Source organism: Phasianus colchicus, chromosome 5 (assembly GCF_987193195.1).
Source record: "Phasianus colchicus chromosome 5, bPhaCol1.hap1.1, whole genome shotgun sequence".
NCBI classification, from domain to species: domain Eukaryota; kingdom Metazoa; phylum Chordata; class Aves; order Galliformes; family Phasianidae; genus Phasianus; species Phasianus colchicus.
The window spans coordinates 23424415-23446996 of NC_143440.1; the positions used below are offsets into that span (position 1 = coordinate 23424415).

At 36.8% G+C, this 22582-nt stretch overlaps 1 long non-coding RNA gene across 4 annotated transcripts in view; it reads left to right on the forward strand.

Annotated features, from left to right (window-relative positions):
* The window catches only part of LOC116229139 (uncharacterized), a 171689-nt gene that overhangs the window by 14360 nt on the left and 134747 nt on the right, over positions 1-22582 (forward strand). Inside the window, exon 1 of one of the 4 annotated variants that reach the window (XR_016466838.1) lies at positions 5589-5895. The exons of the other annotated variants lie outside the window; for them this stretch is intronic. This is a non-coding gene — a long non-coding RNA (uncharacterized LOC116229139). Of the gene's footprint in view, positions 1-5588; positions 5896-22582 lie in introns of those variants that run through there. 4 annotated transcript variants of the gene reach the window in all.

Here is a 22582-nt window from a genome sequence, read left to right on the forward strand (position 1 = left end):
AGATTTAAACACTTCTTTTTTCTTCTATTGCTACTGTTCACACCACTGATCTCATATCTTATTCTGCTAATTTAAGTAGTCCTTCCATATGAGTTGTATACAAGTGTGAAATGTATCAGGTAGCAGAATCTGTAAAACCTAATACTCAGTAGATTTGTACAACTTCAGCCTTTGGAACAATGATTGCCATGCTTTAAAGTATCTAAAAAAGAATGATGTGTGACACTATTTCAACAATTTTCACTTGAGCAATTACCAGCCTGTTTTACTTAATTTAAAACTCTAGATATCATCTATGAACTCATGAATTTATTACACTTTCAACTGGTTTATTTTACCAAGTAAGATGTTTTTGAGCTGAATTTTCTCTTACAGAGTATTTGGAAGATATTATTTATAATACACTAGTTGGCAATCTACCACAAATGAGGCAGGTCTGAGATAATCATGAAATATTACAATGGACTCTAAAAGTTTTAGTGTAAAGATTATCATGACATCACTGTGTTACCAGAAACTTTTTGTGATTAAATTGTATAGGGATTCAGGGCTATGACTGTATCATTGGAAGAAATTGCATGCAACATAACTATCTTAATATCTTCTTCAGTATTTTGCTTCCAAAAGCGGTAACAAAAGTTGCAGGGATATGATGGAGTAGGCATAAGACTGAGGAAGGTGTACTTCTGTTTCTTGGATGTAATAAGTGTCTTATTTGTAAGTCAGTGACCTTATTTCAGCTATTGAGTTTTAGAAAGCAAACTGGCTTTTGACAGCTTTTCTGCATCTGAGTGACCATTCAGAATGTTGGCTGAGAAACCTGAAGTGTCTTTGTCAGCAATGAAATAATCCAGAGCAGCAGTTCCTTGTTCAGCCCTTGTAGGGATCTATGTAGAGCAGACAGAATCCAAAATGCTTTTCTTCGGATTTGGTAGGCAGTTGCATTTTCCTAAAGAGCTAAGAACAATCACAGGAAAAATGTACTATAAACTTGCACACATGTTAACTTCCTCTTTGTTTTTAAATGCTTATATAACAGTTTCTCAAACTTTAAGATCAAAATGACATCATTTAAATGTTGATATGTGTTCCCAAAATTTCTGATCTGAATTGAAATATCAAATGCTAGGGTTCGTAGGATGGATATTGCTCTTGATGTATTTAAGTAGCCCAAGTCAGGTTCTGAATGTGTATTCAGTGGAATGAAGACTTTCAGTCCCGGTCTTCGGAAGCATAACATTTTGGGTGTAAACACGTTGCAGTGTGTTCTCTTTCCAGACCTGCTAATTGGCTCCAAAAACTGCGAATCTCTTGTTACTTATTTTGATGAGTGGTTTATATATACATAAAATACATCTATCTTTCTGACTCTTTAGCATTAATTTTTAAGAAGTCACTTAAAATAACCTTACAGTTTCAATGTCAAGTCCTCATATATTAGAAAACTTGACAGTTCAAGTTGGATATGAAAACTTGATTTATCTTCAGTGCATATACGTTATGATATAGACAATGTATGATGCGATTTATTTTTACAGCACTCTTGCCTCACTTAGCTGATGGAGAGTAACAGTAATAAAAAGAAAAAAAAGACAGGCAAAAGAGCACAATTGTAGAAGGCAAAAAAATGCAAAGGAATATAAGATGAAAAGAGATTTAAAAAAATGTTGAGCCTAAAGATAACATGTTTTTCTTTAATGCTGATTTACAATATGTTCAAGAACTGCTGCAGAGTTTTATTTGTATAAGAAAGTTAGGTTGATTCTTGCTCCTTGATTCTGAGTGAGACTGGAGAACATAATTTACTCTTGTAGGCTTCAACTTCCTTGATGATATCTGGCAATATTAAGGTTACCCTCTGGATTATATCCCTACTTTTGAGAGAGATAAATTCAGAAGAGGTCACTATCAAGAAGTATGTGAACTGTGATCTTCTGATCACTTATGTTAATGGGCTTCTAAAGCTACAAAGGCCTATTATGCTATCTATGTGGAAGAATCATTTCTTCTCTATTAGATGAGAATCCCTCTGCCCACCATTATTATTTTAAATGAGATGATAAATACACTATGTATCTACCCCAATTTTACAGCTGCATGTTGTAGTGTATGACCTTTGTTTGCGAAACTTAATTTTTTGATGTCACCAGTAGAAGTACTTGCAATAAAACATCAAAACACATTTTCTGTAACCTTGTGACAAGGGGCACATGCAGTGTTGTGTGCTTATGATTAAAATGATAGCAAATTGTATTGTCCAACAGGTTAAGCTAGGCAACAGTCCTTTGACCAAAGGAGCAGGACAAGAGAGAAAGAAAGGGAATAAACACTCTATTGAGCTTCATCACTTAATTTTTTTCCATTAATTCTATTCATGATTTTTATTCACTCTCATAAATTTCTTCATCTTCCTTACCCTGTGAATATTTCTTCTCCTCCTTATCTCTTTGCCTTTCATTTTTTTTTAAGTGAAAAAATGCAATATAATTACCTTGATGGTCAATGTTAATTTCTACCCTTCACTTCATTTGTTTTGAGTTAGGAATTATTGAATGACCAAGAATCTGTCTATAGGAGAATATTATTTAAAAAAGAAGGATGAAAAATTCTAGCTGTGACAGGTAAAGGCAACAAAAGTGATTGAAAATGGAAAAGTAAAATATCAGACATTCAAAATTACTTCACAAATTGTGAAATGTCAACTTGTGGTTATGTTAATATCATAGCTATAATTTATTCTAATCAGAAGAGTCACTATAAAGTTAAAGCCTGAACATTTTTTTGTAAAACTAGATTAGAGTGACTGACAGATTTAAAATGTAATTTTTTAATCAGAACCATGTTACAAAGACAAACAGTATTAGTTAAAAAGTTGAAAAACATTTTGGTTTATATTTTGATTAATACGAAAGAAACAATATTGTATATTCATTTTTAACCTAAATATTTGATGTTATTGCAGAGATATAAAGTAAATATTTATGTGAATTACAATTCTTCCAATGCTGAATTCCAGCTTCTTTGCAGCTGTTGATTTCCAGACTTTGTCACATATGCTTTGTAGACCCAGACACCACACAAGTTTTTTTTACAGCACATAAATACTTGATCTCATTAGTAAATTACTATTACATGTATTTTTTCATTTATCTTTTTCTTTTTTATTTAACGCTGAAGTTGTTGGGTACTTTCAGCCTTAAGACATAGTCACAAGCAGTTACAGTACTAGCTTAATTGTTTCTTTCAAACTGTGCATTGGACAAGTCCTATTGTCAGACAGCTGATGCGCTTGAAAACTTGGCAAGATTTTACATAATATTTGTATTGGCACTTGATGGTGAAATGGACCTTTTTCGTAATGATTTTTAGTGTTATGCACAATCTAAGTTTTCTGAAGTCATGTGTGACTCTTAGCAGAACAGAATGTATTTGTATATTTGTACTCTTCTAAAGGTACATCTAATATAGTGGCTTGGTAAGTGTGAACAGGCTCAGTAGCTGCAATTCTTATGCTAGAGTGCTTATGGAAACCTAGGGTTCAGATTGGCTTTATTGCTCAAATACTTACAGGGCAACTTTGTTTGTTTTATAGCCTCTGCTTAGAGGTATGATATCAGAACTAAACTGTTAGTAGCGCTCCAGTCAATTTAGTTAAGATTAAGTTGAGAGTATCTTCAATTTACAGTAGCAGCGATTGCAAATAAGCATTCTGTAAGACATTCTTGTTTTGTTTGTTTGGGTATCTTCCTTTTAATATCTTATAGTTTCTCATTGAGTGATACCTGCTCACACAACCAAAGAAATTTCCTGTTACATTGAAGAAACATAGCTGAACAGATCATGTAGCCTTGAATGAAGGAAGACTGTTCATTTACAAAACAACCAAACATGACAAACTATTAGACAACTTTTTTTTTTACCGAGTTGAAGACATGATAAAAAGAATTAACTTTGTGTTTTTATCTCTCCTTTATATTATGCTTTTTTCTGAGTGTTACTGAAGTGGACAGACATCATTATCTGTTATTGCAACAAGTAAAGGCTTGCTAGTAGATTTTGAGAGGTAAATTCAACAACTTCAGTAGATTAAAGTATGCCATCTATTGACTACCTTCTGCAGCTCCACTGTACTTAAGCATGCTTAGACCTTGAGAAATAGCCTTGAACAGAGATCTGCAAGGATTTGGCATGGTTTATTCTTAAGGAAATTGTTACGTATTTATATTTGATGTCTCCTTGATAAGCTTTAGTGAATAAATGATCTACTTTTACAAATTACCATGTGGTTTGAAAATCTTGAAGAGCACATAAGTAGAACTGTAACATCTTTTTATCTACAGCAGATCTTTGCTTCAAAAAGAAAATCTATAGAAACATTCTCCCTTAAATGTTAACTTGAGACTGTGTTGCTAATGCTGCTATTCTTTAATGTTTCTTGCTTTTGATCTTAGCTATAATGACTGCAGGGAAACCAACAGATGATTAGTCGTGTCCAGTAAGCATTAAGAGCACATTGCTCACAGAGGCTGTGTTCATCCTCTGAATGAAATGGTAGTGATGATCCTTACTGATTATTACTGGATTTCATAGACTACAGAAGATATTTTTAATGGTGAGATTATTCTCAGTAGAAATCTTAGGCAAAATGTTGAGGAGGATTTTAACAGAGAAACAATTGGCTATACTTATTTTGTCATAGGAAGTAAGAAAACTTGCAGTGATGAAAATTGAGCAGAGCAGCACCTTTTCTTGAACTCACTTATTCAAAACAGATCTAAACCTCTGAAACTTGGATGAACTCAAATACTGTAAGTTTTATTTCTCTGGTTAATTCTGTGCTTCCAAAACATGGAGGAACTGAATGTAACAAAATGTCAGTGCGAGGTGAAATCTGATGGTATTTCTGTGTGGACTGTGGGCAGAGGAGACCAAGGCTATTGGAAACTTGGCCTTTAGATGTTGGTGCTACCTTGTTCCCTAGAGTATGGTAAGAATGATTTAAAGTGAAGATTCTGTCCCTTTCTGTAGGAAATATTTCACAATCCAATAAATTTTGCTATTTTTTCTTGATGTTCAACTGAAAATTTCTGTCTTAATCTTTGTTCATTAATTCCAGTTCTTCTTTCTTAGCTTTGTTAAACTCCAAATGTTGTTTTAATTACTTGAATTTTCCTGTGTCAAATACTTGGAAGAAAGAAAAGTAGAGGGATGGAAATGTAAATTAAAAAAAAAAAAAGGAGGAAAACATGGAGAATGTGAAATACACAGAAACATGTTTGTTTGGTCTAGGTTTTCTTTAGAACTTGTTAATTAGGGCAGTATAAAGAATAGTAGAATGAACACCACATCAGTAGAATGTAGAGGAAAATAAGAGGAGTTGAATGTAAGGTGGAAACCAGATGAAGTTAACCTCCTGAGCTCCAGATTGTCTTAAAGGATCACTGCTTAAAGAAAAAAGGAGCTATCATAAAGGTATCAGAGAAACCTTAGCTATGTCACAATTACTTAGTACACCACTGCTTTTTTTTCGTACTTTGTTTTTCATGTGGTAAAATTCACTTAGTTTTCATGGACAGCAAAATTTTGAGTCTCTCTACTCCCTTTCTAACCACCAACTTTTATCTTGCATTCTTTTGAGGAGAGTTTTGCCAATGACTTTCTATTATGCTGTACTGAAATCAAGAGTTTCGGCCTGGCTGCTGTAATCTATAAGGACTGAATGGAAGTCTTCATTTTTCCTTCCCTTTCTGTACCAACACTTTGCAGTTTCTCAGAAAAAGACTTCTCTTCAACCTGGCAACTGCGGAGGAGCCTAAGTATAAACTCAGACAGCAACCACAATTTTAAACATGCTGATGTCCCTTGGATATGTAATAAATTCCAGTGTGCAAGCATGTAAGTAACAGCAGAAATAAGAAAGCAGTATTAGAAGTCTGTTTTGTTTAACTTAGAAGCACTTATTTATCTGGATGGTAGGAAGAGTAATAATTTCCAAGAGCTCAGATATAAAGAGCTATACATAATCCATTCATAAAAGTATGGGAACCTAGACTGTCATCATGTACAATAGTGTGAGTATCTCTATTTAAGGTCCCCATGCATTCAGGACAGACTTCTCTACCTGGAATTTTTCTGGATAAAGTCACAATATTCTGATTTACATGTTTGTCTTTGTGCTTCTCTGATACTGCTGTTATTCTCATCTACACGTTACTACTCAAAGTAATGGCATAGAATCCTTCACGCACTTATCAAATAGGAAGAACAGCGCCCTGTATAAAGCAATCTTCCTCCTCTATTTCATGAAAGAAAGATACATTGCAAAAACACTGTGTTGTGTTGCTTACTAGTATACAATCTGAAATTGTGTTGTCACTTAGTATCTCCTTTCACTGAACATTTCTAGATGGTTGAGATTGAAGTGTTCCAAGTTAATATTTTATTTCAGTTCTAGGGGGCTAGTTCTAATACTTTAATTTCCTATTCACTAGAATCTTCAGATAGGCATACCTCCAGCTGCAACAGTTATGTTTGAAGTTATAAAAGTATATATGATGACACTTTGTCTTAATACATTAACAAATAGATATGTAATTGGTACTTTATCAAACAGACAGCAATGAAATGGCAGTTGTTAGCGATTCTTATCTCCTTTATATAACCCCATTGTTACTCTTTGTGCAAAGCTTTTATTGATGAGAGAATAGTTATGTAATTAGGTGAAACACTGGGGGAGTGTGAGCCAACAAAATACAGAGCATCTCCATCTGTTGGTTCTATAAAATTTGAGTTTGTTATCAAGCAGCAGGTTGTTATTCCCCCATGAGAAGCCTTCATTGTAAAAGAACTCAAAGAACTTTGGAACTGCATGAAACTGTAGCTATTCACTTACCCATATCTAAAGTTAATTGTGTTTGTACAAAATGGGAAAGACTGGTAGGATGGTATCCTTAAATCGTAGTTTACAAAAAAAAGTAGTGTAAATAGTAAACAGGTGAAATCACATGAAAGTGTTTGTTTTGCAGAGACTTTAAAGTCTCTGAGGTTGACCTGCTGAATCTTATGACTTTTTAATCACTTTGACTAGTCATAAGCTCCAAAAACTTTGTTTACACAACATACAGTGCTTTCAACAGAGAGAGTCTCTCTGCTAGAAATAGAGAAGTAAAATCCTTCTGCCAGAAGCAAAGGGCCTTCTAGACATGCTAGAAGACCATAGTGGGATAACAGTTCAGTAAAGACAAATGTAATCTCCTGAATCAATTTTGTTCTTTGAAATAAAAACATATAGATATAATTTGCAAATGGAAATAGACATATGGGACTTAGGCCCACCTGCTGATATTTTTTCTGGTGTATCTGAAAGTGTGATCTGAACTCAGTTGCCAGAGGCCAGGCACAAATGTACTTCATTCATGGACTGATCCCCTTGCTGGCCTGTAGACTTCTTTCCTTGTATTGTGACAGAAGTTAAAGTTCCAGCAGATCAACTTTGCTGTGTTCAGGCACGCTTGGTGTCATGGCAGAAGGATTTCAGGTGGGTGCTGCTCAAACTGGAGGTGTAGTTTCTATGAAAAAGGGAACAAACACAGACAAACACAGAAGCTGAACAAAATGAGCAGGCTGTGTTCCTGAGACAAGACTAAAGAGAGCGCTTTTGTGTGTGGCTTGAAAGAGTTTCAGATTTTGTCATAGAGAATTCTGGTGTATTTGCTGATTTTTATTTTCTGCCATTTACAAGATTTTGTGTATTCTTGCACACAAATTGAATTGCACTGTGACTTGATCACCTTATCCTCTTAGGCCTGCATTCAAAAGGCCAAACTCAGCAAGCTACTTCATCAAAAGTGATAATGACTTATATAAAAATTAAAGGAGGATAGGGCATATAAGTCAACAGCAATAGAAGCTGAAAAGCCTAGAATTGCATACAGTTTGAAAGGTCGTTGCCAATTTAGAGAACCCTTGAAAGAAGGGATGATACTAATCTATTCAATGCATTGTTTTGAATGGCTAAAATATTGTTCATAACTCACAAAAGCATATGAAACTTGCCTTATAAGATTATTCATCTTTGAGTATGAAAGCTTACATTCAGTATTACGCAGATATTTGCCTCAAATTCTTGTTTCTGTTATAATTATTTTCTGCATACATTATAGAAATCTTTTGATATTTTTATTATGTATAAATGAATGCATCATTTGCTTCAAAAGTCATTTAAATTTTTCATGTTGATAAGAAACTGTTAAGGAGGTTGAAAAATACAGACTAATTTTCCATCAAAACATACTGCACTGTAACATCAGAGTTGCAAGGTATTCTATGAAAAGCTATAAACATGCTGTCTGAGGGAGGAATTTAAAGTACACTTTTTTTAAAAAAAAAAAAAAAGAAAGCACAACTTTGAATTGAAGAGGAGAGGAAAAAGGGAAACTTTCAAGAATTTTAATATTTCTGATAGTTTTCATGAAGAAAAGCTGGAAGTAAATAGTAAATGACTCTCAGTATTAGCTTTATTAGAACAAAACAAAAGAATCCATAAAAAGGGATGTGGACTTCATCAGGGACAGATGGATGTATTGCATTTCTTTGAGCTCTGTGCTGTCCAGGGTGTTATGCCCACATGCTGCTCATAGCTTCTAAACTTTTAGGTGCAATTACCACAATAACTCAGTTTATTATTCTTAACATTGTCTGGAAAGTGCATAATTCTTACAACTAGATGTATCAAAACTGAGCTGATTGCCAACTGAGATAATATTTTGAAAAAACAAAGTTTTGATTTGTACAGCAAAAAGGACGTGTTCCTACATCTAATGCCAATTCCTATAATCAGAAAATCATATAAAATAGTACTCCAACTAGAGCTATGGCACAGCTGGCCAAAGAAAGCATGTAATAACTTCATCTGAGTTGGAAGGGATCTTTAAATATCGTCTGGTCATAGGACATCTGTGCTTCCAGATCTGCACTTGTTTGCTGCAGTCCCTCCAGAAATGACCCTACTTTTCTTCTCATTCCTTAAATGATATGATACCTTTCCCAGCCTGGATGCTAGACCACAGACTGAATCCCAGCAGATCTCTATGAAGCAGCCTAGTTCCACTTGACTGTTATTTGTGTACCTTCTGATAACAAAATTTCTTTTGGTTTCCAGACTTTATAGTTGTTTCACCACACCCCGTGCATCCTTCCAAGCTTCTCCCAGAGCAGACTTCCAACTCTTGCTCTTAGCTGTAGTCTCCCACAGTTAGGGCTGTCATGTTATATACTGTCAGACCTGTTTCCCCAATAGCTTTTGTTTCCAGGAGCTCAGTATACCTCTTGCCATCCTTATCTCCACATTATATCTCATTCTGTCTGCTGTCAAAACTGCAACTACTAATTAGAAACTAAATCAGTCCATCAAGTGAACCAGATCTGTGTAATACATGTGCTTTATGGCAGGTTTTATGTTGCTCTTTAGTTCAAATTGCTTTAACAATCTCAACTGGAGGCAACTAAGTATAAACTGTCAACAGATCTGAAGGAACGGCAGGAGGTTCTGTCAAGAAAGCAGTGTTGAGTAGATGAAGCTTTTAGCATCTAAACACAGTTTAGCTGCATTCCAAACAGTGTCTCACTGCAGTCTGATTCTCCTTATGTCCTTGTCAAACACTATTGTTCCGCTTTATTTTGGAAACCTCCTTCTGTTTGTGATCTGTACCCAATCTGCTAAGCCTTTATTTATCCCTGACAAACAGCCTGGATACAACTGCCACCAAAACTCGACTTGGCTAATAACGTGGCATTTATACAGAGTTGTCTGCACCAATAGAGCTGGGATAAAAGTATTGAGTAAAGCCCTTCCAAGATTTGTAGCACGTTGTGAGTTTGGCTGAGTTTCATCTTGAAAATATAAAGAAACCTCATGTTCAACAAATACTGATGTATGAAATTCTCTTTTTTTTTTTTTCAGGACAAGTGGTGACAGAACATAATGTAGCCTTCAGAGTTTAAAGTGTCTGTATTATAATTAATTACTTACTGCAGTGTTCATTTTGCATGAAATTCATGTCTCAGTAATTGAACATATTACTGGGGGAGACAAAGATATAGTTTGCTACTGCTGACCGTACTTGGTTATGTCTAGTCCATAAAACTTTCTTGGAGACAGTTTGGTTTCTTTTGGGCAGAGCTTTTTCTGCCATTTCTGCTTTTCTCAGCATGGTCGCCCAATACTTTGCATCTTGTGTTTTTAATTCAAAGCTCTTTTTCTTGTTCAGTGTTTTTGTTGCCTTTCTGAATAATTTTATTACCAGGGTCCAGAGAAAGATTTCTCCTGGTTACCTGTCTGGGTTTTAATCTGCTTTTTATGTTTGAAGTCCAATCATGTTATAAAATAATTAAAGCATATTCACACTTGCATAGCACTTCTCATCTCTCCTTCTCTCCTTTTTCACGTTAGTAAGTGTTCGCTAGTGTCTTGGTCCAAGGAAAGATGCTATCAATAAAATCTCTGGCAAAAGAGAAGCACTACAAAACTTACTGTTCATCAGGATATAAAGTTATGCTCAATTGTTTACTCTCTCTCTTTTTGATTGTATGAGCATTGAGTTGTATCACAGCTACATGTGTCAGAAAAGGGAATCCTGCCCAGCATGGCAGCTGGCAAACGCTCTCTTCTGTTTGAGAAACAAATCAATTTGTCCAGGTAGTTGGACATAGTGTTTTAACTCCATGGATATTTTATGGAAGGTCAGCACGGTCTCCTCATGTGTATTTTAAAAAGAAGTTACTGAATATATTTTTGAGAGGAAGAGCTCTAGTTACTCTGCAACTGCTATCACAGTAAGACTCAAAGATGGGGAGATAATATATGCTTGACTAAACATTTTGCTGCTCTTGCTGGTGCACTCCAGGACACAAGTTGGAGCAGAGTTCTAGCTACTTGGGAAACTTTAAGGTTAAACAAGGAGATAGCTAGTTAGTTTAGATGCCTCCAAGCATAGATAGCAGCTGTCTGTGGGTGTTTGGGATTGTAGCTTTGGATTTAGGATTCTCACTTCTTTTCAAGTATTGCCTCAGGCATCAAGTCCTCAGTTGGAACTAGCCCCAAACCCCAGCTGGTGCACATCAGTAGAGATCAGTTATACTTAGAAGCACCATAGCACATGATCCTGCTTGCTGCAGGCAGGAATAATTTCATTTGCTGTTCCAACAAGCTGGTCTAGAACAATCAGATGTAGGAGTAATATGACAATACAAATTCACAGAGTGACATTTAGATTTGAAGTTCTTTTGACTAAAGTCAAAATTTGCAAATACATTATGGTTGTTTTATTCATTTGGTTTTTAGGCTTTATCTCATCAGAGTCTGCAAGAACTGTTACAATTTTTGAAGTTAAATTATTTTTCCCAATACCACCTTTCTTGCCGATGCCAGTTCCCATGACTCTGTGTATACGTATATATTCCTGTATTTTTAGGAAATAAGCATAGAAATCATAATGCCAGTGGCATAGCAGCTCTGGAAATGTGTTGGAACTCTCTCTTGGGTTGGCCACCAGGCACTTCTACCAGCAAGTAGGCCTACCAAGAAATTAAAGTGATTTTAATTCTGTTTTATTTATTTAACAATGATCAAGTGATTTCTTTTTTTTATTGGTGGAATCATAGATGTCTTCCAAATTTGGTGATTCTAAGGTCACCCAGTCCAACCATCTACCTATCACCAGTACTTCCCACTGAACCATGTTCCTCAGTACAACATCAAAATGTTTCTTGAACACCTCCAGGGATGGTGACACCTCCCTGGGCAGCTTGTTCCAGCAACTGATTACTCTCTTAGAGAGTATTTCCTAATGTCCAACCTGAATCTCCCCTGTAGCCATTCCCTGTAGTCCTAGTCCTGCTGTTAGTTACACGGGAGAGGAGGCCATCTCTCATGTCACCACAACCTTCCTTCAGGGGGTCGTAGAGAGCAAGAAGTTCACCCCTTAGTCTCCTTTTCTCCAGACTGAACAATCCTGGTTCCCTCAGCTGCTCTTCTTGAGACTTATGCTCCCCCACCAGCTTAATGAATTACCCTTCACCAGCTTTACTGCCCTTCTCTGAATACGATCCAGGCCCTCAATGTCTTGTAGTGAGGGGCCCAAAAGTGAACATGGTATTTGAGATGCAGCCTCAGCAGGGGTGAGTACAGAGGGACAATCACATCCCTGCTCCTAATGGCAATGCTATTCCTGATACAAGCTAGAACGCCTTTGGCCTTCTTGGCCACCTGGGCACACTGCTTGCTCATGTTCAGCCAAGCATTGATCAATACCTCCAGGTCTGTTTTCTTCTACAAGGTGTTCCATCCACCCTCTCAGGGTTAATTCCAAACTTGTTGATTCTTTTTAAAAAATTCTTCTTCTTAAATAGCTGCCCAGGGCAGTATTATTTTCCAAAGCCAAGAAAAAGTTTTAATGATTTACAGGGTGAAAAAAGTATAATGTTCACATATTATGCTATAAATACAAACAAAATCAGACTTTTAGCCAAATGCCATAGTATGCTAGAACTACTTATGCCACATACACGTAATCATTCTTGTTAATGCAAAATGGGACCATTGGTACTGATCATACTTCGTTTGGAAGAGATTAGCAGTTGAATAATGGCGCTCTGTAGAGTACCCAGAGCATGGTTTTAAGATTATTTAATTTTTCTTATCTTTAAATGGCAGTTAAAGTTTATCAGGTGGTTTGTAGTTTTTTTTTTGTAAAAATAAATATAGAAATAAAAAATAAATGCAATTTAAAAAAAATGAAGCTAATTTTCTATTATCAAGTTCACTCCTCAGAACACGTGGTTTATGTGTACAATTAAATATTCTTAATTTATGGTAATTTAATAGTCTGCTGCTAGTAATTAGTGTCTAGGTTAATTATACATGGGCGATGAATGCCACAAGTTCAAATATTTTGTACTAGCTGCTGCAACCTTTAGTCTGGAGGTGCAATAACCACTAGGCTTTTTGAAACTTTTTTTTCCTTGCTAGTTTCCTCTCAGTAAAACTCTTTTTTTTCTGGCTCAGTCTGCTGGTAGCAATTTCTCCTCTCAAGAAGCAGCTCTTCTGAATCTTTATGCTCTAGTTTTTCGGTACTTGTTTCTGACCTTGGATTGTAGTATATAGGTATTTTGTGCCTACTGAAATAGAATAAGGAAGTTGTTGCATCTGAATAATTTGTGCAATATTGGAATAGCAGAAATGAAATGAATGTGCTTAAAGTATGTTGCCGTGTACGTAGAGACCAATGGCAGAATTTACTGCATGAACCATAGCTTAAAAAAATGACAATAAGAGAAAGACATTAGTTCAAACTTCTCATACTTTCTTCATGCTCTGTGAGAATTTCTACAGCTTAGTCCTATTTATCCCAATACCCCTGCACCCTAAGCTGCAGCAAACTCAGCAATGATTCCCAACCCAAATCCTTCACCCCTCCTCCAGAGTGGGATTTCCTGTGAATTTGACTTGAGCCACCTCTATGCCATGATAGTTTTTGCATTTCTGGAGCTATTCCCTTCAGATCACGTACTTGTCTTTTTCAACAGCATTACTTCAGTGGAGTTGCTTTTGTGCCTGCAGCCTGGCCCCACTGCAGCTGTTCCACCTCCAGAAAGTGTACCTTCTTTCCTATGAAAATGAATGTGGTCTCGCTATGATATAGCCATATGGTCCGTGTAAACATTGCCGTGTCATCTCAGAAAATGAGTAGAAGCAGGAAGGATAAAAGCCTCCACACCTCAGCAGCCAGATGATTGCTTCTACTGTGACCACGAGCTAAGCTGCTGCTTTTAACTCCACTTATATTTTGTTCTTTTGTCCCCAGTGGTTCAGGCTGACATCTGTGCTATTCACATGGCTGCAGGAAAGGAGGCAGTTTTCAGAAAAGGTGGGAGGAGTGGAGGAAAAAGAGGAGTTGAAAGCTGATGAATTTTTTCTCTTATTTTTCTGCACTGATAGTTTGAGGAATACTTCTCAGTTTGTTGAGAGAGATTTACTAGGTAACTCATGAGGAGGTAGATTTGATTTTTGTATGCATTATGCATGATGTTGCCAGCAGAGGTAAGAAAGGAATAATGCCATTGAAAAAGGCTCTGCTAAATACACTGTGAATACACTGCTGTGCTTCAGGCTAGCCCTATTAAGAGATAAGATCCAGAAGGATCTTGCTAACTTAGCCTTCCAAAGGATGCTGAAAGGAATGGTTCAGTCTAGATACCTAGGCTGGAAATCACTAGAAAATGAGAGAGAGAAAGTAAACTAAAGAGCTGTTTTGACATAATAAAAAATTGTGAAGGAATTTCCGTGTTTAATTACGCATTTTAAAAGGTGGTTAGGGACCTTCAGATGTTGACATTGGTGCTTATTTTAGAGATAATATAAACGAAAAAATTGTAAGATGATCTAATGAAGTCTAAAAAACTGTGTCAAGTTGCCCTGCGAGGTGTCTGAGATTTGCTTTTCTTGTTATGATTATAAGCTTATGGTTAAAAGCATCCAATCTGAAACAATAGTTCAGAAATACGAATGCACTGATTCTCTATTTATCTCCTTGGAAAGTAATGCTCATTAGATTTTAAACATGAAATTTTAATGGCTAATTATTTGAGAGAAGGAAGGAAAAAGATTCTGGATGTGAACCCCAGACCAGATTGCTGCTGGGAAGAAGGAAAGGGTCAAAAGTAGTGATAGGCAGGGAGAAGAAAAAAGGAAAATATGTAACTGTTGTTGGTTGTGAAGGCCAGATCATTTTCAGCATAATCCTGAGTGCTATAATGTGGCACTTAAGACAGTAGAAAAAGAAATAGAACTACACAGGCATTAGAAATAAATGGTATTACACTGTTCTACATGAAGAAGTGTAATTTACCTTTGGATAGCTTGTTGAAGTCTGCTGCCCTAATTTTACTAGCACCAGCAGAAAATAACTAAAGCATTTGAAATTTGGACTTCTCAGCTGCCTAAGTTTGACGTGGAACATGGGCATCTTCTGCTTTGATTGAAAAGCTGAAGATGCCCATTTGCTGCTCCTTTCCAAGCAGGTTTCCAGTGATGGCAAACACTGAAAGTTTTGACATTTCACTTGCTCTGTAATCATTAATTGCTGCTGGAAATGAGGCTGCAAATTGCCTTCATGACCCAAGCCCTTAATTGTTCAGAAAAATTAGTGTACATGAGAATTGTGCATTGTGAGTACTAGTGCAGATCCTGTTTGTCAGTACTGATAATAACCAAGTGAACTGTTTTACTATTCATTATAATCCATACTAAAAATTTTTTATGTAACGTTTCCTGTGTAGCTGTAAATTAAGTTGGAGAAAGGTTAATGTTAATCCGAGTTCAAGTTTGTTACAGAGTCCCACAAGCTTAATTTGACACAGGTTTGATTAAATTTTCAAATCTTTGTGTAAGATGATCTGTTTCAAGTACTGTGTAAGCAAATGCTTGGTTATTATCCACAACACTTGAGAGAGGCGAGAGCACAAAAAGAAAAATTCTGGTTTTTTTTTTCCAACAACATAACTTATCTTCACATTTGTTGAATTTGTGTTTCAAAAAGAAAAGAAAAACAGCAGCATAACCAATTATTTATCTTTTCATAACCAAAGATAACTGTAAAGGATTTAAATCATGCATCTTCTTTCTCTTTTCAGCGAAACTAGTACCTGGCAATATGCTTTGTGGGATAGTGATATTTCAGAAACATTGTTAATTCCACTATTTTGTCCCCAGCCCCCTTTCTGATGGAGAGAGAAAAGATGAAATTAGTCCTAAAGAAATATATAAGTGTTGGTGTTAGGACCTAGGTGCTGATATGACCATTCTTTAAAAAAAAAAAAATCTAGATTTCATTTACATAGTTCTGTCACAAGCAAGATTGCTTTCTTTTTTTCTTCTAATGCAAAACAGTGCATAAATCTTTATCAGTACTTGGGTAAGAATATCTAAGACAATTTAAGTGAAAGTAGTGTTACAGTACCACAGAAAGTTATCTTCCTGGAAGTTTATAAACAGAATTGGTAGGATGCAAGTCCCCAAGCAAATGAGTGACTTCAAATTTGCATGTTACATCTGTGAGATGAATGGGTGAAACATAAACATCTGTTTATCTGCAGTTAGTTAGATCATCAGTGGTCTAGCTAAAACTCTGCTCTTGTGAGTCTGTCAGCCTTCCTCTTCAGATGTGAAAATGATTAGACTTTTTTAAAGACAGTCATTAAGAAATTAATATGCAGAACTTAGAAAATCTTTTTTTATACTTACCCAATACCTAACCAAAAGAGGAAAGTAAAAAGTAAGTATGACAGCAAGGTGGTTTTTGTGAATAGGAAGTGGAATAAATGGAACAAAGTACAGTCTCTTTGGTCTCAAACCTTCCTGATTACAATATTTCCAGTGAGGAGCAGACCAAATAGTTCTTGATTTTAATGACTCATTGACCTTCTGCCTTCATCTAAACTCCATCAAACTTAGGAATACCTCTGGCTTCTCTTAGTATGCACTAATTTAACTAAAATGATTTATGGAAGTGAAAGTGTAACTGTAACAGAATTTAAAAGGATTTAAAAACACCCTCCAATCAGAATTCATTGTATGAATTTTTCTTCTATCAACAGTTACTGTGCACAGATCAGCCTGCTTAGTTTGCATGTGTGACCAGTGTTCCTGGCTAAAATACTGTATTTACATAGGAACAGGAAATTCAGATGATGCAGCAGAATCAACAGTTTGTTTTCTGCCATGTAGCCCAGTTTGGGTGTGCATGTTGAATTACATATATGTACCCTTATTCTGGTTTGCTGATTATTATGGAAAAGAGAACGGTGAGGTAGGTGTTTCTAGCCTCTTTGTGATGTTACTTCATCTCCTCAGGCTGGTTGTGATCTATAGCTACCTACACAGAAAATATTAATAGACGTTGAAGGTGAGTCAGAACAGACTTCACCTTGGTTTTTAGTGTTGCAGTATGTGTACACTTCCTGCTCATTATTCTCCATTGCCTGTAACTCGTAATAGTGCAAAGTAGCTATAAAGTGCTGCAGAATCAGTGTGGTCTTAATTGACTCCAGTGAATTTAGAAGAGTGGAAAATCTGATATTTTGTCTTCCACCAATATCAGCACAATGAACTTGATTGTACCAATAGAAAGAAAATACATTCTTCCTGCCAACATAATAAAATTCTTCCAGAAATTATTTTCATGAGTGTTTCTACTGGCCTTCTCTTCCAGACAGAACATTCCATGGCACATTCCATCAACTTTAATTCTTCGTGATTTATCTGCAGATATCTTTTCTTGTCAATTATAGGCCTTTCCTCTTGTACTTCTCAAGGCATACTCCAGCTTTTCAGGCTGAACTTTCTGCCGCATTTTCACTCCTCATAGCATCAAGAGTATCAAGCTACAAAAACTTTATCAATTTTGACAACACCTTGATGAAGAGTTGTTTTCTGCCTTTTGTTTTCCAAGCTTAAGGAAGGTTAAACTGGGAAACAGCTACAGTAAGTGAAATATTTTACAAACTATTAACTGTTTTCTAGCATGGTAGGAGGATGTCAGTTGGCTCCACATTGTCCTTATTGTTTTTTTAATTGATCTCAATATACACAGTTACTTACTGAGCGACTGAGAAATATATACTTTACTTATCATTTAGTTCTGTGATTCTTAGCCTCTAAGTAGAGCCATTAGGGCTGCAAAGGCATTTAAGACTTCTGAAACAATGGTATTATCTATTCTGTAAGGAAGTTTAGCTGAGACTGAAGGTTAGGGTCTCTGGCTTGTCAGATCTTTCCTTTTTGAAAAAGTTATAAATTCCATCATCTCCAGCTCATGCCTGTGAGACAGTACATCCCATAACAATCAGCTGTAGGTTTTCCTTTTATTTTAACCTCATCTTACTATAATTGGATCCTGGATCTAATGTGTAGATCTTCTGGTCATTGTTTCTTGTATCAAATTTGTTTATGAAACTTTTTCTGGTAGTAGTCCATGAAAGGCCAGTATTATACAGCAGCTTCCCCTCTATGCTGCCTTACCTGCTCCTATGTCTCAAGGATAACTGTGAAGTGACATGGAAGTAGCATGTGAAGTTGTATCCCACTATTTATCTCTTTCATTCTGAGTTTTTGTCTGAGCAGAGGACTCCAGTGACTGCCGAAGCATGGAACCTCTTTGACCCTAGCAGGAGGCCACAGGGAAAATGTAAAGATTGCATTTCTACATAACGGTAAACAATATATATGTGTACTTAAGCAGGTGAGGGGGAAGTTTTTGTGCAACCATAGGTTAGCTCAGTATCACCTCAATGTTATGCATGAGGATATTTCCTATGAAAGAGGTATCACAGTTGTAGTCCTACTCTCTTCTCGCTCCAGACACTCATCTACAGTTTCAGGTCTGGGCTGAACACCTTCTGGCAATCTGCAAGAAATCAAGCCAAGAGATGTGCTCTTCAACATCTTTATCACAGAATGGCCCAAGTTGGAAAGGACCTCAAAGATCATGAATCTCCAACCCACCTGCCACATGCAGGGCCACCAACTTCTACATTTAATACTAACTAGGTTGCTCAGGGCCCCATCCAATCTGGCCTTGAACACCTCTAGGGATGAGGCATCCACAATCTCTCTGGGCAGCCTGTTCCAACACCTCACCCCCCTCATAGTAAAGGACTTCCCCTTGACATCCAGCCTAAATCTTCCCTCCCTCAACAGCAGGACAAGTTGAAATGATTTTAAGTTATCTATTCTTTCAAAGAGTTGATTCCCCTCCTGTTTGTAGGTTCCCTTTAGGTACTGAAAGACTGCAACTAGGTCACCCTGCAGCCTTCTTTTCTCCAGGCTGAACAAGCCCAGCTTCCTTAGCCTCTCTTTGCAGGGAAGGTGCTCGAGTCCCCCTACAATGACACAGACAGCAAGATCAAGTGTACCTTCAGCAAGCTTGCTGATGACACCAAGTTGAGTAGTGCAGTTGACATAACTGAAGGAAGAGAGAGGAGGGAAAACTGGGAGGTGATCTTATCGCTGTTTTATAAGTATCTGAAGTGCAGGAGTCAAGTGGATGGAGATAGGATCTTTTCAGTGGTGTGTAGAGGCTGAACAGGGGCAATTGGCAAAAACAGCAATGCAGGAAGTTCCATAAAAACATACAAGAAAACTCCTTTACTGTGTGGGTGACAGCTGGAATAAGCTTCTTAGAGAAGTTGGAGTCATCTTCTCTGGAGATATTCAGAACTTAACTGGATGTTGTAGAGAACCTACTTTAGCAAGAGGATTGAAATTATGATTCCCTAAGGTTCCTTCCAGTCCCTACAATTTTGTGAATCTGTGTGAAGAGATGTCATTCAGAAGGACCTGGGCAGGCTTAAAAACCTGGTTCATGTGAGTCTAGTGACATTCAACAAGGTCAACTACAAGGTGTTGAACTTGGTTCAGAGTGATACCAGATATGTACCGGTTGGGAGAAGAACTCAATTGAGAGCAATCCTGCAGAGAAAGATTTAAGCCCTGGTGAAAAAAAAAAAAGCTGGGCATTAGCCAGCAGTGCACAATTTCTGCCCAGGAGGCCCTGTGGGCTGCATCAGAATATGGATGGCTAGTAGGATGAGGGAGGTGACTGTCCCTTTCCTCTCTGCCCTCAAAAGGTCCCCTTTGGAGTACCGCACTCAGGCCTGCGGCCCCCAGCAAAAGAAAAGATGCAGAGCTGTTCCAGAGGGTCCAGAGAAGGGCTATGAAGATGATGAGAAGGATGGAGGACCTGTCTTATGAAGAAGGGCTGGGAGAGCTGGGCTTGTTTAGTCTGGAGAAGAGAAGGCTCTGGGGAGACCTCACAGCAGCCTTCCAGTACTTGAGGGGATCTTTTAAACAGGACGGAGACTTGCATTTTACGCAATCTGATAGTAACAGGACAAGGGGGGAATGACTGTAAATCAGAAGACGGGAGGGTTAGGTTATATGTTAGGAAGAAATTCTTTACTCATAGGGATGTGAGGCACTGGAATGAGTTGGCCAGTGAAGCTTTTGGTGGCCCATTCCAGGAAGCATGAAGGCCAGGTTGGATGGGACTCTGGGCCAGCCTGATCTAGTAGGTGACATCTCTGCTCATGTCAGAGGGTGGAACTAGCTGATCTTTAAGATTCCTTCCAACCTGAGCTGTTCTATGGAGATCTATCACAGCAATATTGAAAAGGAAAGTAAGACCAATGTAGTTCACTACACAGTTCACTGACCTATATTAATACTGTAATGTATATAAACTTGATTTTTACTGGATGCACCATCCAGTAACTACTCTGGCTAAAATTCAAACACAAACCACATGTGTGCAGTTTTGAAGGAAAAAAATCAGTCTCCCTATGAATTCCTGTTGCCACATTCATAAGTGAAGCTGGGACTTCCTCATTTCTATCATACAGAACACTATTGGCTTCCAGAATCATCTGCTTTCTGAAATAACCTTCTAAATGGCTGTGCATTTATGTATGTGAGCTCTTGGAATTTTCTTTTGAGAGCAGTGGGTACTTCTGATATGTTTCCCTGTAGCCTACTGATCTTCAGGAATGTATTTAGACTTTACTAAACTTTATGAGGCATACCAAAAGAAAACAAGTCTCAAATACTCACAGTTTCTCAAATGCTTAAATCAAAGTAATCGGAGTTCATTCTCTCTGCTGCAGTGGTGATTAGTTCCATGTCATATTGCACATCTGATCTACATTTTGGCTTCAACTGCCTTTCTCTAGGTACAGATTTATTCTTTTTAAAATGATAAGAACAAAACAAAGAAGAAAAGCCCCGTAGTTTTATTTACTGTCTTTTCACTTTTGCTTAGTTTAAAAAAAAGAATAATTCTAGAGTATATATAGCATCAGTACATAGTCATTCAAATAGTTTGACCCACTCAGAATGGCACTTTGCATTCTGGAGCAGGAGAGAAGCTATTGGCTGTGTTGGGAATCTATTATTTGCAACCATTGTGATTAGAGCATATGAGAGAGGTGCCTGGTATATGATAAAATTCTGCAACACAGGACTGATTCTGAGAAAGCTGAAAGACTTACAGTATCATGTGCCAAGAGTATAATCTGGTTAGCTTTGAAGCATTGGTTTAGAAAGTTTTAGCTCACACTGGGCTGGTTTAAGATTGTGCTAGCCTGACTTACCTTTTATTTGAAAACAGTTAACCTCTACCAAGAACACTTTTTTTCTAGTGTGATCTGACTGAAAAAAATCAGTCTTGATGGGAAGGATAACTGGAAGAAAATTCAAGTATGTAAAAATACTAAATGAAGTTTTCTTTCAAAAAACCCACTGATTTATTTTCCATATTTTATACTATTTACAATTTTGTTTGAAGGCATGATAGAAAGTACATTCATTTTCATCGTTAGCGATGTGTAAAATTTGCTGCTATCACTCCTATTACTAGACATTTTTATTGTAGAGAACAGAAGGTAATTGGTAACTTAGGCAGGCCACAAATCTTTCCTGGTAGCACTGTATCACTCACAGTACACTTATTGCAAAAATTAGTTAATTCAAGATGAATATTATGTTCCTTGGGTCTTGGCATAAATCTCTCCAAATTTTACATGCATTATTGCCATCAAGTCAAAAGATGAATTTCTGTCAGCCTACTTGACTAAGTGTGCTCCTGATTTAGATGATGATCATTCTAACACCTCTTCTAAAAATGATGTATGTTGCCTATTAAGTCCACCAGAAAGGACTTTAAATGGCCAAATTCAATAATATTGGTCTAAACTGTAACGTCTATTTACCTTCCTAGGATTGTAAATCCTCAACTACGTGGTGTTTCCTACTTTATAATCTTTGCGAATGATAACTAATGAGAGTGTAGTCCTTATGTATTGTTGAGACTCAGAATTATGTCTTTCTGTACATCTGAGATGCTCTTTATTGTTAGTATTAAGGAAATAAGGTTCAAAACTTTTCTAAAAAACACATTTTCTCAATATTATCTGAAAGAGTGCTTCTGGATTTGATATAATGGTTTCCCATTGCAACTTATTGCATTCATAAGCTTATACATAATTCTTGTACTTAAAGAATTGTAAATTCCTATCATTCTTCTTACATATTAGAGCTTGGGGGAGAAGCTAATAACAAATGAATGTTTGTTTCAGACAAAATGTCTTTTTCATTCTCTTCTGCTCTGGGAAAACAGTTTGAGGTATTGATTATAGCACCCCAAAACTTCAGATGGTCTTTGCAGCCCAGAGAAGTTCTGCTCATGGTTTCTGGGGCTCAATGCCTTAATATTGTCTGTTTATGTCTGGGATTTGCAGTAACAAAGATTTTTCCATCCTCTGCTGGCAGCACAATTGAGTCACTTGTAATAGATAGGAGACATTTTGCTTTGAAAGAAGCGTAGACTTAAAGTGAATCTCTCCCTACTGTGGTGGCTCATATTAAGGAATTGTGTGCCTTTGACTTGAGGCTTTGCCTTAACAGCATCCTGTTAAGATATTTTGAATAAACACACCACTAACAGCATCCTCTGGGTATTCATGTCTAGTATCT